Below are 19,311 nucleotides of genomic sequence, written 5' to 3'. Positions count from 1 at the left end.
ACTAATTCCTATCGTGAAGTAATGTGAACCAATTCACTATTCTAGGATACTCTCCATTATCTCTAACACCCTTTGCCAACTCCTGCACCAGTGTGTGACCTACCCTTTTAGCCTGCGTGGTTTTCAAGGGATATGCTTTATTTCCTCAACCATGGTTCTTTGCTAATATTCATTCCTTTGAGCCATTACTATTCCTTTTCATTTGTTTCTCTTAATCTCCTTTGTTCCTTATATCTTTCCTCGACAGATAGCTTGCTCTCGTTCAGGCACTAACATTCATGGCACACATGTGAACTCCACCCAAGATAAATGAATAAATTCACATGGCTGACGAAGAGGTGGTAAGTGATCAAGAAGATAAATCAGACTCAAGGATCATAAATTTAGAGGAAAACTTAGTGCTAAATAGCAGTCACACTAATGGCCAACAAAAGCAATACCTGCACACTATAAATTTACATTGGAAAAGTAAGAATTTTTTTTTACAAATTCCTCCTTGAATGCAACGAAGCTAAGCAAGATATCCTTCAATAGATTGATGAAATATAGTTGGAGAATGTGACATGGACAATATATTAGCTTGAACTGAGAATACACTTTTTAGTGGAAAGGGTCTTACTCCCTTAGATAACCCAAGGGACCCAGTCCCTATTTCTATCTCAATGTCCTTATAATTTCTTTCATGGTGTTTCTCAATGGCTTTGACCATTATTCTTATGCTCTTTGTTTCTTTGTTCCTTTAACTGTATAGGGAACTTCTTTTATGCTTTAAGGTGCAACACTAGCCATGTCATGACCCTATTTTCTTGTCCACTATCTCCATCTTTGTTAGCAATAGAAGAAACAAACTTAAGACAATTTTTATGTTGTTATGATTAACTCTTTTTAAACTAAATTCATCTTATTTTATAATTAGTTTAGTTTCCCGCGTGGCAAACCATAGCACCAAAAAATTTAATACAGATGTAATTCTAATTTAAAAACAATATAATATTTTTAACTTACCCCTATATATATAAATAATTAAATAAATTATCTAAATTATTTAATCATAACCTATAATTTCATATATTTAATTATTATTTTTAATAATAATAAAAAATATTTATATTTTTTATTTTTCAAAAATATTCACATTAATCACGATTATGTGAAAGAAATATTTTTAGCATTCTTTACCTTTTCCTATATAAATGGAAATATGTATTTAAGAATTCTTAAAAATATTTATTATAAATTAATTGCTTTAAAATATTTATTCATTAGTTATATATTAATTCAGTTCTTTATAATTATTATATTTTTTAATGCCAAAAAATGACTACCGAACTTTAAAAAGTTAATATTATTATTTTCATTTTCGTTAATTTAGTTTGCATATGGAAATAAACAAAATCTATTGATTAACAGTTTATATAATTCTATTCATAATTTAAAATATTAAAATTTAAAATTTAACTATTAATATATTAAGATACTAAAAATATCTTTAAAGTTGATCTACTCCAACGGAACATATTAGAATATTAAAAGATCATTTAAATTGACATCCTAAGTGTTCAGTTCGAAAAAGTTGCTTACATCAATGAAAAGTGATTAAGAAGAAAAGTTGACTCCTAGCATTTTGCCAAACCTAAATCACTTTAATGAATTGATTAAGAAGAAAAGTTGACTCCTAGCATTTTGCCAAACCTAAATCACTTTAATGAATTATCATATGGAAAAAATCTCATATTTCTTATCACAAAATATATTAAATTAGAACATGAATTAACAATTCTCATGTTTTTAACTATGAAAAACCTCTCATATTTCTTATTCACACCATATATTACGTTTACAAATAATAATTCAAACAATACCACTGCGTTTATTGAGTTTAAAAATAATAATTAAACACTTCCACTTCCACTACCACTACCACTACCGCTACGTATTCTCGGAACCCCGCTGAAGGTTCAGAGATTCAGAGATAAACTACATTTCAAATGTTTTGCTTGTGGAAGAGTCGGTCATTACGCTGCCAAATGTCATCATAAAGATGAGTTTGATAAAGGTAAGGAATCAACAAAATGGAATAGAAAACAAAGTGTAAGCAAGAAGAGCTACTATACTCATGAAGATAGTGATGGTTTATCAAATAGTGATGAAGATGAAAATAGTAATGACTATAGACTTCTAATGGCTTTTGAATATGATGATTTCTTGGATGCTTTAGATGAAGATGACCTTTATGAAGAAATCTCTAAACTAAAAGTATATTTAGAAGAAAAAAATATGATTATAGATACTCTGACATTCCAACCTGCTGAAAGAGAAAAACACAATGTAAAACTAGAATGTGAAATTGTGGGTCTAAGAAAGGATATTGAGAAAACAAAAGCTCTCAATATTAGATTTACTAAAGGATCAGAAACCTTAAATGAAATTATCAAAGTGTAGCATTCTCCTCTGATAAAGATAGGTCTTGGATATACTGAAGAAGCATCCCAAGCACAGAAGTCGTCAACCTCCACTAAAAGCTATCTTGATGCAGCAAAGAGCAGTGAACAGTTTGACAATAGTCAACAAAGGCATAGAGTAGATCACCAGGTAAATCAGGCTCAATTTACTTCAAGGATGAACAGAAGCTACAAACCTCAAGAAAATCATACTCAAACTGCTTCAAGAATGAATATCAATAGCAACTACAATCACCAGGTCAGTAGATTCGATAATCACAAGAACTTATTTAATGGCCAATGTTTTTCATGTCATAACTTTGGACACAAAGCTGCTCAATGCGTTTCTTACAAGACCATCATGACTAGAGAAGCATGAAATCAAAGGAATGTGATGGGGATCATGAAACGAACCTACAATAACTTTTCTCTTCTTGAAAATGAAATAGAATGCCCTATCTGCAACAACTTTGGTCACGAAGAATCTGAATGCAGGAGTAAATTTCAGCAAACATATCAAAAGGAGCAAACTGCATTAAATCCCAAAATATGCATTAAGAAAGAACCACATATAGAAAGATGTGGTATAGCCCTGTATGCAGAAGGACAAAAAAATCAGTGGTACATCAACAGTGGATGCTCGAAACACATGACAGGGGATAAAGAAAAACTTCAGTCATATAATGCCTTAGAAAAGGAAAAGAAGCTCTCGTTTGGAAATTACAATCTTGCTGTCATAAAAGGTAAAGGCTCTATTCTTTTAAAAGAAAAAGTTAAAGCTGGAAATGTTATGTATGTTGATGGTCTAAAGCATAACCTGTTGTGTGTCAATCAAATGTCTGATCAAGGAAACGAAGTAGTATTTCGATCAAATGGATGTGTTGTTTGTGAGCTTGATATAGGAGAAACCGTAATCAAAGGTATAAGAACTCAAAACAACTTATATATACTCAAGGGAGGACAAAAATAGTGCTATCTAAGAAAAATGATGAACACTGGCTATGGCACAGAAGGTTGGGGCATCTAAGCTTCTCTCAAATAAGAAAAGTAAGCAAATTCCAGGCTATTCGTGATCTTCTAGATATCAACATTCGAGAAAATACAATATGCAAATCATGTCAATTTGGTAATCAAACCAGGTCTCAATTCCCTAGAAAGGAAGGATCAGCTAGTAAGCCTCTTGAACTTGTCCATATTGATTTATGTGGTCCACCAAGGAAAAAGTCACCTCGTGGAGAGGAATACTTTATATTGTTCATTGATGATTTTTCCAGAATTTGTTGGATAGGGCTTCTAAAGCATAAAGATGAAGCATTTGAAAAATTTAAAGCCTTCAAAGCCTTGGTTGAAAATGAATCAGATTGCAAAATCAAATGTCTCAAATCGGATCGAGGAGGGGAATTTACCTCGAATGGATTCTTTGACTTTTGTGAAGAACATGGAATAAAAAGGAAATTATCCACTGCAAGGACTCCTCAGCAAAATGGGGTGGTAGAAAGGATGAACAGAACTGTTCAACAAATGCCTTGTGCTATGCTAGATGAGTCTGGAACTCCTGCAACCTTTTGGGGTGAAGCTGCATTAGCTGCCGTCACTATTCTCAACAAATAAAATGTTCGAGTAAACAGCACTCAAACTCCACATGAACTTTGGTATGGTAAGACTCCTACCATAAAATACTTCACAGTTATTGGAAGAAAATGTTACATCAAAAGGATTGATGAAAAACTTGGCAAGTTTGAACCCAGAGCAGATGAAGGCATTCTCCTTGGTTACTCTTCTCGAAGTAAAGGATATAAGTGTTATAATAAAAGACTTGAGAAAATTATTGAAAGTATTGATGTTGTGGTTGATGAAGCATGCAAAAATCCAAAGCAGGTAAAAGCCAAAGATTATGGAGAAGATGAGGATTATCCTTCCACATCAAATCAGACTAATTCTGAAGAAGAAACCAATGAAGCACCAGAAGAACAGATAACGACAGAAGAAAAGACTCCATCCAAGTATGTTCAGAAAAGTCATCTAGAGACTCAAATATTGGGACAGAAAGAGGCAGGTGTGCAGACAAGAAGAACTATTTCAGAAGCTTCAAGCTATCTAGCATTACTTTCGTCCATTGAACCTCAAAATGTAAATGAAGCGTGCAAATATGAAAATTGGGTCAAGGCCATGAATGAAGAACTTGAGCAAATTGAAAAGAGTAATACTTGGGAATTAGTTCCTTGACCTCATGATAAGAATATCATACGAACCAAATGGATATTAAAAAACAAGCTGAATGAAAATGGTGAAGTTATTAAAAACAAGGCTAGACTTGTTTGTAAAGGACATGCTCAACAACAAGGTATAGATTTTGAAGAAACTTTTGCACCTGTTGCTAGACTTGAAGCCATAAGAATGTTTCTTGCTCTTTCTAGTTTTCAGAAATTCAAAGTATACCAAATGGATGTAAAATCTTTCTTTCTTAATGGGGACTTAGAAGAAGAAGTATTTATTGAGCAACCAGATGGATTCATCCTTGGAAATGATCCAAAACTTGTATGCAGACTCAGAAAGGCTCTCTATGGTCTAAAATAAGCTCCAAGGGCCTGGTATTACCGTCTTGACAAATACCTCCACCAACAAGGTTTTTCAAAAGGATTAGATGATAGCAATCTATATACAAATATTGACAATAATAAATTGCTAATACTTGTTGTGTATGTTGATGATATCATTTTTGGGTGCAATGAAGAAGCCATGAGTCAAAACTTTTCTTTGGTAAGGCAACAAGAATTTGAAATGTCCCTGCTTGGTGAGCTCACATATTTTCTTGGCCTACAAGTTCAACAAAAGAAAGATGGTATTTTTCTATCACAAACCAAGTATCTCAAGTAGATCTTGAAAAGATACGACATGGAAGATTCTAAACCAGTATGTACCCCAATGGTAATAGGATGCAATCTTAGCTCAAATGATGAATCAACAACAATACATCAACCAACCTACAGATCCATGATTAACAGTCTGGTTTATCTAACAGGTACCCGACGAGACATCATGCATGTAGTGGGAATAGTTGGAAGATTCCAAGCCAATCCAAAGGAATCACACCTTCAGGTTTTTAAAAGGATTTTCAAATATCTTCAAGGAAGATAGAATTTTGGTCTATGGTATCCTAGAGATACATATCTTACACTTCATGCATATACAGATGCAGATTGGGTAGGAAGCATTGATGACAGAAAAAGCACTAGTGGTGGTGCATTCTATATGGGTTCCATATTAGTGTCTTAGTTCAGCAAGAAATAAAGTTCAATTGCATTATCTACAGCTGAAGCAGAATATGTGGTCGCTACATCTTGCTGCACACAACTCCTTTGGATGATGCAAACATTGCAAGACATTCAGATCACATGTACTCCACCCATCTCCATTCTATGTGATAATACAAGTGCAATCAGTATTTCAAAGAATCCAATGATGCATTCCAAGACCAAGCACATACCCATCAAATATCATTTTCTATTTGAAAAAGTTCTTGAATAAAAGGTCAAATTGGAGTATGTTACCTCCCAAGAATAGGTTTCTGATATATTCACCAAACTACTACCTAGAGAGACATTTGAATACCTCAGACAGAAGCTGGGAGTAGTTGATGCATCATCTTACGGTTAAAAGAGAAAAGTAGTTATACGCGAGTTCCATAAAGCATATCCGCGTACATATGCCGGTTTCTGTGGATATAGTCACATATATGTTGGTTTGAAGAAAATAATGGGCCAAAATCAGGATGAAAGGAGTTTGATATGGGTTTGATAGTGATCATCTGGCAAATGTGGAGCATATACTTCTAATAATTCATTGTTGGCATTATCTTAGAAGATCTTGGTACAAATTCACAATTGTTTTTGATGCAGGTGGAACATGTTCAGGGGGAGATCATGGTTGCTAGTCTGGAGGGTGATTGACAGATGTTGTTGATGATAATTGTTGATAACTATCATGGTCTTGTTTCAGATATTTGGTCTCTATGTCATGTATATCTTTTAATGTCAAGGTCATGAAACGACCTATTTTGGTTCCCCACTATGCATGGGATGGATGATATAATGTTCTTGTTTTGACATGTATAAAAATTTGGTATATCCCCACTTGGTTGGGTGGATGAGTCAAACTTGGTATATCCCCACTTGGTTGGGAGATGGATGTATGTATGAGTCATTGGTGATAGGAAGGTCACTTGTGATGTATAGAGTCATGTTCTTCTTTTAGAACATCTTTTTGCAAACCTTGCTTATTTTCAGGGGGAGCATGGAGCTCAATCAACACTCTTCAGCATATCAGAGCATTCATCATGTACTAAGGGGGGGCATAACCCTTTGCCCTTGATGACAAAGGGGGAGAGTGACAGTGACTTGGGGTTGCCATCAAGTCCAAAGGGGGAGATTGTTAGCATTATGACATAGATTTGGCACTATGACATAGGTGTTGTCCTTGATGGCAAGTCACTCAGATGACAGATCACAGTTCAGAATCTCAGAATGAAGAGGAGAGGTATACACAGGTTCCTCATTGACCAAGGCACGTGTACACGTGGGTTCGCAGACCAAAAGGCGCGTATGCGTACACATGCACTTTCACGGGAGGAAAGGCACGTACATGTTGGAAAACTTAGTTTTGGTCCATGGTATTGGTCCAAGGTATCCTGTCCGAAGTGTTGACCCCAGGTATTTGGTCCAAGGTATTGGTTCTAAGTGGTTTTGGTCCATGGTATTGAGTAAGGCCTAAGACTATAAAAGGAGGAGAAGATCATTAGGCAAAAGAACTCATGTGTTGAATATCTAATGAAGAGCAAGATCTAGAATACAGGTTATTGGGTTATGGTGCACAGCTGGATCTGAATCAAGAACGAACCTTAGCACTTGAGGAAGGATAAGATCTAATGATGGGTCAAGATCTTAAAGCTTGAAGTGAAGTATCTTTGTGTTTTTTGATCTTTTATCTGAATAACTGGCGCATGTTGTAGGCTATAAATATGATGATCTGGGTATAACTGAAGTCTGGAACTATTGTAAAGATTAAATCATCATTTATAGATCTGTACACAGGTTCACCTTAGAAAAGGCGCGTATATACGTTGGTTCTGCATATCAAAACAACGTATACATCTTAAAATTGATTTGTAGATTTGTACGCAAGTTCTCCTTGAGAAAAGTGCATATGCACGCAGGTTTGACACATTGAAGTAGCATATACCTCATAAAATATGCTTTAGCTACTTCTGGTTGCTGTTACAGTGTTCTAGGTTCCGGTTACTATTTCTGGGTACTATATTCTGGTCACAGCATTCTGAAAAGTGATTGATTAATTTATTTGTGGTTGGTACAAAGGATATTGATTGATGTAGATGTATTTGATGTTTGAATGACTTTATTGATGGATCTAGTTTGAAAATTTATGAAACGTGGTCCCTGGAAGAAAAGAGAAGGTTGAAGCCTTCTGTAGGCCGACACCTACGTACTAGTAAACATATCAGCTAGTACAAGAGCTAGGGGGTTGTAGCTCCCTTCCAGGAGAAACCGGAGAACGAGAGAAGGTTGTAGCCTTTTGCAGGTAGAAGCCTGCATACTGGTGTAAGACTGCACCAGTACAAAAATTGTAAAAAGGAGTTTCTTATTAAAAAGAAGATAGAGATGACTGCAGTAGGTGGGTTTCACCCACATTGGGTTTCCACCTTATATCTTGTTTTCATGTGTGTGTGATTGTATGTTCTGTTTTACTGCACCTGGTTACTGTTTATATGGTTCTGATGCATTGAGTAAAGATCAACACATGATAACTTAATTGAATCATAAGTTTGCAGGATATATGCTACTTGCCTTAAATACAGTTGCGTATACACACAAGTTCCATTAACTAAAGTAGCGTATATGAATATGATTATGGAAATACTGATTCATGCCCCCCCCCCCACACATAAGTATTATTTCCAACAGACTTACATCTAGTTGGTGAGTCATCCAATGTTTCTTAGCAGCTAAAGAAGTCAACATTTTGATGGTATTTAGTTTAACTACGGCAGCAAAGGTTTCTTCACAGTCAATGCCTTCTTTTGGTGAATACCCCTTGTTGAAAATAGAAACAAGAAATGCTAAAAATAGAAGTGCTAAAAATAGCACTGCTACAAATAGCATTTCGAGATACGTTCCAATTTTAGTTAGTCCCTAAACTAAGATTGAGAATTAAAATTCGAATTTGATCTTAGCAGTTGTTTGTAAAATAATTAATTAATTCATCTTGAGTTAATTAGTTGTAGAAAATCAAACATGAAATCTATGTGAAGACATGCAATAGTTTCCCCTCTGATTGAGAAAGTTATCCCTTGATTGAAGGAGATCAGGATGAGTTGTACTTTGAGTTGTAATTAGTTAGCTCAGTTAACTGAGTTAAATCCAGTTAGATTAGTTCAAACAGTTTGTTGAACTGATTGTGAGTTCAGTTAGTTAATGCATACATGCATGTAACTGCTGCACTTCAGATAACTAAATATTCTCTCATAAATAACTCATGCATTTCAGTTCAGTCAGAGACCCAGTTGAGATCAGATGACAGGATAGTGTACTATCAATTGCAAGAATATTCCATTGAGGATATCTATTGCACGTAGAAGGAATTCATTCCTTGGAAATCGTGCAGTTACTTTCGAGTTTCATGAGTGTGTGATGAGGCCCATTCACACAGGTGGCAGCCTTGGACCCCAAGAGAAATTGCGCAAGGAAATAGGAGGGTTGGAGGGCTGAGGGAAGGCATATGTTGTGTCTATTCAGTCCGTGAGCTATATTGTAGGATTGTACTGAGAGATGGATAGCTTGTGAGCTAAAGCTTTTTATAATCCGGACATATTTCCACTTGTATGATATTACAGAGATCGGGGTTTTTAGCTGAGGCTTTCCCCAGAGTATTCTTTTGTGTTCATGTGTGATTGATTTCTCATTCTCAGTTATATGTGTTCTATTCTATCTTGCTCATAATCGATTAAGCTTCCACAAGTTTGTTTGTAGAGGTAGATCAATTATTTTTCTTTAATATATTGAATTATCAAGTGATCTACAGTGGGAATTTCTATATGGTATCGGAGCAAAGGTGATCAAAGTGAAGAACAGTATACAAAGAAGTTCAAAGTTCGAAGTTTCAAGTTCCTATTTATAGAATTCAAATTCTTATCACATCTCAAATTTCACCAATGGCACTCAACGGTTTAAGACTTGAGTATGCTCTTGATGGCAGCTCGAATTATATAGCCTAGAAGGATCACATGTATGCAGTATTAGAGGACAACGATTTGAAGGACTTCATTGATCAAGAAGTCCCCAAGCCAGCAGCAGCTAATGCTACAGAATTGGTAGAATGGAAGAAATGTGTGGCTAGAGCGAGGTGAATCCTCCTGGAGGGAGTTCAAGACCACATTGTCTCGAGCTTCCATGGGAAGGAGACACCGTTTTCGATGTGGAAAACATTGAAGGATCTATATTAGAACAACAATGATCAGAGGAAGCTGGTGTTGAAAGACAAGCTTCGGAAAATCAAGTGTGAAAAGGGCGACACGATCTCTACATATATGAACAAGCTCACCACCTAGAGGGATGAGCTTGGAAGTGTAGGAATCAGGACAGTTAATGATGACATGGCGAGTCTTGCTCTCCTCGGTCTTCCTAAGAGCTGGCATAGTTACCAAGACTTGGTAAATGGAAGAGAGAAACTGCCAAATTGGGAACGACTTTGGTCAGATCTGATGCAAGAGGAGATAAGAAGAAGCACCAGAGATGGATCTTCATCAAAGTAAGATGATGAAGAAAATATAGCCTTAGCGAGTAACGTGAGGAAAGGGAAAGGGAAGGTGTCCCATCCCAAATCCAGTTCTTCCCATGGTGGGAAGAAGTTTGACAAATCGAAAGTGTGATGGTTTCATTGTCATGAGGTGGGCCATTATGCTACAAATTGTCCACAGAAGAAATCCAAGAAGGGATCCTTGAAGGGATCAGATTGTGAGGCACTAGCCTCATAGTTCGAATTGGATTTCTCTCTAATCGCATGCATGGTTTCATCCATGGTGGGATGTGTTTGGTACCTGGACAGTGGAGCCTCTTTCCACATGTCACGCGACAAGAATCTTTTTAGTACCTTGGAGGAGAAGGATCTCCAGATGCGGATCGAGATGGGTGATGATGGAAAGTACTGTGTTCCAGGTGAAGGTACGGTTGTGTTTCAGAGGGAGCATGGAGCTACTCTCACCTTGACTGATGTGAAGTATGTACTAGGTCTAAACAAGAATCTTGTGTCCATTGCTATGCTGGAAGACAAAGGCTATGATGTAGTCTTTAGTAAAGGAAAGGTATTCCTGAGGCATATTAGCACTAGACAGACTAAGAGGATTGGGATTCGAGTTAAGAATATCTACAAGCTCAAGGTAGACGACTGTGTTGCATTGTGTTCCAAAGCTGAGTTGGTGCAGAACCAAGATGTTAGCAAGCTCTGGCATATAATATTCGGCCACTTGCACCATGGGGCCTTGAAGATCATGCAACAGATTTCTACCGGACTTCCTAAGGGAAAACTGGAGCAAAAGGATACATGCAAAGGTTGTACCTTGGGTAAGTATGCGAAATATTCCTTTCAGGATTGAGACAGTAGAGGTAGAGAAATCCTAGAGCGAGTTCACACAGATGTGTGTGGACCATTCTCTATAGCCTCGACCACTAAACAAAGGTACTATGTTATTTTTATTGATGATTTTTCTCGTAGATGTTGTATCTACTTTATGCAAAAGAAGGATCAGACCTTCTTAAGGTTTTGTGAGTTTAAAGCCTTAGCAGAGAAAGAATCTGGAAAGAAAATAAAAGCCTTGCATACAGACAATGGTGGAGAGTATGTCTCTCAATAGTTTAAGGAATTTTTGCATTGCAGAAGGAATTAAATGGGAGTTGTCGGCACTCCATAACCCACAGCAGAATGGGGTGGCTGATAGGAAGAATAGATCGATTGTGGGAGCAGCTCGAGTAATGTTGCATGACCAAAGCCTACTACTTCATTTGTGGGCTGAGGCATGTAGTACAACAGTATACTTGCAGAACAGAATCCTGCACCATATACTGGGAATGAAGACACCTATGGAGGCCTTTTCCAAGAAGAGACCAGATGTGAGTCACTTCAAGATCTTTGGATCATCGGTTTATTGCCATGTGACCAAAGATGTCTAGAAGACGATAGATCCAACAGCTGAGTTGGGGATACTTGTGGGGTACACTGATACACCCCAAAACTATCGGGTGTTCCTGCCTACAAGTTAGACAATATTGGTACGAAGAGATTTGAAGTTAGACGAGTAGAAAGCCATGCGAGTATCACTTGAGAGGGAGCTCAAGTTGCATGCAGAGGAGGAACTTTCAGTTCCTAAGGAGGAGGAGCCTCAGATTGATGTGGAGCAGCTGCATGTAGAGGATCTGGGAGTGGAGACATCTACTCATGCTGAGTCTTCCAGAGATGGGTGGAAATTCTCAAGGGAAGCTGACAGGTTGATGATGGATGGATGAGAGAATGTGGGACAACCATCTTCTTAGCACAAATACAGGAGGCCACCCGAGCAGTACACTGGTTACATGGCCCTAGTTGGGGAGTGTGTAGAGGTTGTACCTTTTTCATTCGAGGAAGTAGTGCAGCAACCAGTCTAGGTTGAGGCTATGGTGGAGGAGTATGACTCTATCATTCGGAACTATGTTTGGGATGTTGTCCCAAGACCTCAGGACAAGTCAACGGTGAGTTCTCGATGGCTTTACAAGGTAAATCAGGCAGCTGATGGGAGTGTTGAGAAGCATAAGGCAAGGTTTGTTTCCTGTGGTTTCTCACAGGTTGAGGAGATTGACTATGATGAGACCTTTGCTCCTATAGCAAGGTACATATATGTCAAATCGATGTTGGCACTATCAGCTTAGATGGGTTGGAAGATCCATCAGATGGATGTGATGACAGTGTTCCTCTATAGGAAGACTGAGGAAGAGGTGTACATTGAGTAGCCGGAAGGTTTTGATACCTTCGATCGTGAGTCACATTTTTTTCGACTCAAGAGGGCTTTGTACTAGCTAAAGCAAGCACCTCGTGCTTGGTACACTAGGATCAACAGCTATTTCACCAGGTTGGGCTTCACTAAGAGTGACGAAAATGCGAACCTTTACCACATCATGGTAGAAGGTAAGCCATTGATCATTGTTCTTTATGTTGATGATCTGATTTTGACAGGTGATGATTATTTGATCAAGTCTTGCAAGGAGTACCTTGCAAGAGAGTTTGAGATCAAAGACATGGGTCTTATGCACTACTATCTATAGAAGGATGGGGAAGTGTTTATGTCTCAAGGTAAGTATGCCAATGAGATACTCAGGCGGTTCCACATGGAGAAGTGCAAGCCCATGCAGACTCCTCTAGCTAGTAACTAGAGGAAGGAGGATGCTACTTCAGGTGATGTAGTAGCTGCTACTATTTATCGACAGCTTGTGGGTTCACTGATGTATCCAGTGAACATGACCAGACTTATGCTTCGCGGTGAACCAACTGAGTCAAGCTATGGTTTAGCCTACCAAGCTATTTTGGAATGCAACAAAGCATTTGCTAAGATACCTTAGAGGCACACCTCAGTATGGATTGTGGTATTGACGGATAAAGGGAGTGAAGCTTTAGGGCTTCACAGATGCAGATTGGGCAGGGAGTCCATCAAACCGAAAGAGCACTTCTGGAGGAATCTTCAACCTTGGTTCAACTGTAGTTTCCTGGTACAACAGGAAATAGAGGTCAGTTGCACTTAGCTCAGCAGAGGTTGAATACATGGCTGCTAGTCAAGCAACATGCGAGGCCATTTAGATGCAGAAGATTGTAGTGGGATTGTTTGGTCAAAGGATGGATCCAACTATGATCTATTGCAATAATCAGAGTTGTATCAAATTGTTCGAGAATCTAGTATTTCATGACAGGTCCAAGCACATAGATATCTGGTATCATAATCTTTGAGACTATATGGTGAAGAGGATCATGTTGTTGTTGTATGTTGCGACTGAGGAACATGATGCAGATATTTTGACTAAGGCATTGTCAAAATGAAAATTCAAGTTTGACAAAGAGAGGATTGGGGTGACTGATAATCCCTTTCTTCTTGAGAGGGAGTGTTGAAAATAGAAAAAAGAAATGCTAAAAATATAAGTGCTAAAAATAGCACCGCTTTAAATAGTATTTCGGGATACATTCCATTTTTAGTTAGTCTCTAAACTAAAATTGAGAATTAAAATTCAAATTTGATCTTGGCAGTTGTTTGTAAAATAATTAATTAATTCATCTTGAGTTAATTAGTTGTAGAAAATCAAACATGAAGTCTATGTGAAAACATGCAACAGTTTCCCCTTTGATTGAGGAAGTTGTCCATTGATTAAATGAGATCAGGATGAGTTGTACTTTGAGTTGTAATTAGTTAGGTTAGTTAACTGTGTTAAGTCTAGTTAGATTAGTTCAAACATTTTGTTCAACTAATTGTGAGTCTAGTTAGTTAATGCATGCATGAATGTAACTGCTGCACTTCAGATAACTGAATATTCTCTCATAAATAACTCATGCATGTCAGTTCAGTCAGAGACCCAATTGAGATCAGACGATGGGACAGTGTACTATCAGTTGCAAGAATATTCCATTGAGGATATCTCTTGCATGCAGAAAGAATTCATTCCTTGGAGATTGTGCAGTTACTTTTGAGTTTTATGAGTGTGTTATGAGGCCAATTCACACAAGTGGTAGCATTGGACCACAAGAGAAGCTGCACAAGGAAATAGGAGGCTTGGAGGGCTGAGGGAAGGCGTAAGTTTTGTCTATTCAGTCAGTGAGTCGTATTGTAGGATTGTACTAAGAGTTGTGGTGAACTCCAGTATTGCAGCAATAATGTTGCAACTCCTGGGACTCCCTAATTTACTTTTATCAACCCGGTAGTTTGTAACCAACTTGGAAGCGATGGTGCTATATGAACAAGTACTGGCTCTTACTGCAGGCTGTCACTTGATCAGCTGGCACAAGTTTGCTAGGTGCTTAAGCCAAATTCTATGAGTTCCTAGAAGAAGATTTTAACTTTGATGGAAGAAATCTAACTCAAAAGAGGTTATTCTACTTGCAGAAAGAAGATGAAAACTGAAAGGAAACGCAAACCCTAGTTTTACCCACTAACCCTACTTTTGCAAGAAAAGAGATGGAAACTACTAAAATGGATGCCATTGACTACTGAAAAGGTAAAATGCATGTGTTCAAGCTACTTCTGAAGGAAAAAGGGAAAACATCATCTTTTTGTACTTTTGAGCATTTTCATGTAGAATTATTATGCTTGTGTTTTAACTAGTTGTGACTGTGCAAAGGTTTGGTGGTGAAGGGAGATGGAGTTGGCTTTTGCAAGAGGTGGGGAAGGTGTGGAGAGGTCCTAAGAAGTCCCTAGTACCCTTCTGGGGACTTCCATTGTGATCAAACTTCGAAAAATCACTTGCATGAACTTCTACAAGAGGTTGCAGGGGAACTACAGGAGAATCTATAGGAGGAGGCCGAAAGTGGTTTTTGGAGGTTTGAAGGTGGAAAAATGGTGGGAGAATGGAAATTAAGGCTGTATGGAGATGTTAAGGGGTCTAGGACTTTGTAAATGAAGATTAGGAATGAAGGATATGGTTGGATTTGTTCAAAGGTCAAGAAAGCAATTTGAAACAAAAACACAGAAATTAGGGCAGTTTGGGAAAGTATGGCGAATGAGTGGGGGAAAGCTTGAGAGATGGACTGGAGCAGGTTGTGTGATGGGAGAATGATAAGCTGGAGTGTTCTACAAGTGATTTGCACACTTACTTTTCAAACTTGTCCCAAGCAAGAACTAAAAAATAAAGTTTTACCTATTTTAACCTAATTCTGACCTAAAAACCAGAAAACTGCTGAACAGAACTTTATGGACAAGAAGTTATGAAAGAAAGCCATGGAAACTAAACAAGAAAGGATCTAAGCATGTGAGTCCAACTGATACCAACTTCTCCAACTCGAAATCCCACACTAGCAATTGCATTGGAAAGCAAAAACAGTGTTTTTCATGGCAGAAATAGTGCCTTAATCTCAAATCATAGTCCCAAGGAGGGAGAAAGGAGATCAGGGCCTGCTTGGTAGCCTTTTTGGATCTTTTTCTATTATTGTAGCAAACTATCTAATCAACCTGAAGCAATAACAATTATTCTAACCATCAAAAGCAACCTAAGTAACAAAGCGAGATTTAACCTAAACCACAGAAATTATTTCATGAATGCAAGAAAAAGCATATAAATACACAAAGAAGGTGTTGGGCACTTGGTTTGGGCCCAAACCCAAGAGCTACACCCCCTAGGAAAGATCAGTGCTGGTTCAAAGCTGGATTCATCTTCATTGATAAAAAAAATAATAGTTCCATCACAAAATTGTTTACAAAAAGAGCTCGAAACTGAGCTAAATATAAGGTTGCACTAAAGTGCGAAAATAGACTATCAAATGGCTAACCTACTGAGGCTTGAAGCCTTCTTATTTATACAAGTGAGGACTCCCAACAGTCCTCCTAAACTTTATGAACTTGGCTGCCTAAAACTACAAATAACATCAACTTCACTAGACCTGCTCGGTTGCCCCTTGGAATCATCATTTGTGGGCTTTTGTACTCTGAGTTGTTGATGGAGAACTCGAGGAAGGGGTCATTAATGAAGAAGACACCACTCCTATAAGTCCTCAGCCATGTTTCCTTGAGTTTAGCTGCCAATCTGCTCATAAATTCCTAGGTTTTGTCCAAAAATGTCCAAAAATATGCAATAAACACTCATTAGACTACGTGGCAAAATGACTATCTCCATTCACTCTATTGAGATAAATATATTCAAAAACATGCACAAAACTACGGAGAATTATGGATTAAATGAAAATAATAGTTAGAATGATCCCATATAGTTTCCCATTTTTGGAGCTCATCATCACCCCCTGCTGAATGTGTTGCTCATCCTCTGAGCAACTATTCTAGTTCATCTTTGATAGTTTTAACAGCTTCCCTGACATCCCAAGCTTCTGAGGTGATGTCCTCTTCTCTGTCATGAAAACCTGCTTTTCTGTCCACTTCCTCCCATTGTTTCTGTTCTTCCTCCTCCTTAATTCCTTCCAATAATCCTAGCAACAATGGAGGACTGTATTTTAGAACAATCCAGTTGGCTTTCAAGTTTTTCATTGATTGTTTATATAAGGGCACTCTCCTCATAGCTTCCCTCATTCTGGTTGGGGAGTGATACTCCCTGATCTTTACGCTATGGGACAAGGTATTCCATCTTCTTGTGCAAGCATGAAGGCAGTTATCACCAAACAGTCTCTCCATATCTTCAAAGTGAGCAATAGCGTATGCTTGCCTTTCAACATAGTCAGGGGCAACTTGAGGATTTTTTGCAAGGTGTTGGTGGGCATATATGAGATCCAACGGTTCTGCTAGTTCTACCCTTATCATGAGAGACTCACTTAGCTCCATGGCCATAATCTTTTGAATTTCTACAACTCTCTTTTCCTCATGGCTCAACCAAGAAGCCATAGCCATGAGCTGTAGATCTCCCAATGTAGCATTTGGATCCCATAAATTCATATTACAGAGTGCCATATTGTGTAGGTAAAATTCTGCTAATTTGGCTTTATCCTCTGCTGAACTACTATCACATAAATGCATAAACTAGTTATAACTTTGGAATGGGATTGTGCCCCTTTGGGCCAATGTTTTAATTTGGAATTGGAGCCATTGGTCTTTGAGATACAATGCATAGGATCTCGCTAGTTGTCTGCATTGCAAGGTCTCCATTTTCCAGCTAGCCGTGCAGGCCATCTGGGCTTCTTTTTCCTGCAACTACTGTTTCAAAATCTGCACTTCAGTGGCTGCCTGAGACTCTTTTTCTTTCAACTATTTCATTAGCATTTCAACATCAGTGTGTGGCTCTCCCTCTTGCTGTTGTTTCTCTATTGCTTCATTATCTTCTAGTGGACCTTCTTGCTGTTGCTGCCCTTCCAAGATTGGCAACCTGTCTCCCTTTTGAGTTTCCCGTTCCTGTAACTGCTTTTTTAGCAGTTCATTTTCTTCCTGTAGTTGGGCTCTTCTACTGTTGTCTATGTGCATTACCATGGCCAACTCCCCTCTCAACTCTTTCAGCTTGTCTTCCATGTGCCCTATATCTTCAACTCCTTTAGATTTAGCAATTTGCATCTAGGTGTGGGTTCTAACCCTTTCTTTTTCTAATTCAAAGAAAAGAGGCACAACAAATTTTTGTGGGATGATCTTCCCACCTTCTAGCAGAATGTAATAGGAGCCTAAATTAGGCTAAGGGCTTGGTTCAGGTATTTCTTTGGCCTTGCCTTCCCCTTGTGACTATTCTACTGCCTTCTCTTCTAATTTCTCAGTTTCTTTCAGCTTGGCTAGTGTTTCCTGTAGAGATGTCTCAGCTTCCTGTAGGACTGCTTTGGAATCCATCAACTTGATTCTTTCCTTCTAGGTCGATTTTTTGGGACTCCCTCTCTCATAGGTGATAGAGACCTTGGAGGGAGATTCTTCCTTCTTCTTAGTAGGTGCATCCTCAATGACAATTGGTTCTTTTGATGGTGGCTGGGGCTTGCCCACCTTAATCCTGGTGCTCCTTCTCGCTTTGAAATACATAGAGGTTTGCCTTTTTATTTTTCCCTTTTGTTTTGCTAGAGTGCTTAATGCAACAAGTACAATTATTGCTTCCCTTGCCGGTGTTTCATGGGATGTTTCTTCCTGCTATCCTTCTCCTTCATCTCCTACAATTTTTCTTGTGCCTGTTGTTTTTGCTTTTTCCTCTGCTGCCTCTGGTGGTGTTTTCTCTTTTTCTTGCTGTGCCCCTGCCTTTTCTGTGGCAGTCTTTCTCTGTGCTTTCTTGGGCTATTTCTTCTCAACTTTTGTATTTTTCCTCTTCTCTATTTTTGAGGCTGTCTTCTTTTCTGCCTCAGGCTCAACAGTGGTTTTGTCAAATTTCCATTCTTCTTTTTATTTCTCCTCTATTTTTCCTTTTGTTTTAATGTCATATGCTTCCTTATGACTTTCCTTCTTAATTTCCTCTTTCTGCTCCCCCTCTTCATTGCTAGATGAGCTGATGTCCTCAGTCAAAGTTTTGATGTCATTTCTCTGGACATATTCCTGAAAATTACCAAGCTATGGGGATGGTATATGTGTGTAGGGCATCTTCTACCAATAATTTGATGAGCCCATGGTGGGCCAGTTGATCTGTGACCCCTGCATCTAGCTTGGTGCTACATTCTATGAAAGACTGAAGGAGGAAATATGGGAGACTGAGTTTTCTAGCTAGAGGTAGGTCCATCCCATATCTCAATTCATGTAACAACATGAAGTGATAACCATAAATTATGTTGAACCTCCCTTCACAGGTGATATATTTCATTATTTGGTAGCTGACTTCACTCCATGGAGGAGGTAAGCTTGTCATTCTGACCCTAGTTTTATCCTCTACAGGATGCTCTTCAGGCTGAAAAAATGTCTTCTTAGCAACCTGTCCCAATCTTTTTTCCTCCTTGCTCCAAGGGATCCGAAGTGGAAGACCTATGATTCTGCTAATAAAATAAGGTGTAAGTTCTAGGGTCAGACCCCTAAAACTAACTGTAGCATGTGTTTTCGAATGGGGTCTTAAGGACATCAAAAATTCTTTAGTCACCTCCTCATCATGTCCATGAATTATCTCAAAGAAGGGCATCCAGTCCTCCCTGGTGAAGAGGGCCACCACCTCGATGTGCTCATTCAATTTGTTGGTGTTCAAAGGTT

This window comes from Pinus tabuliformis, chromosome 3_1, assembly GCF_031772625.1.
Source record: "Pinus tabuliformis cultivar Carrire ecotype Pingquan chromosome 3_1, CPIR1, whole genome shotgun sequence".
Lineage (NCBI taxonomy): Eukaryota > Viridiplantae > Streptophyta > Pinopsida > Pinales > Pinaceae > Pinus > Pinus tabuliformis.
Note: the sequence above shows the minus strand (reverse complement) of the source record.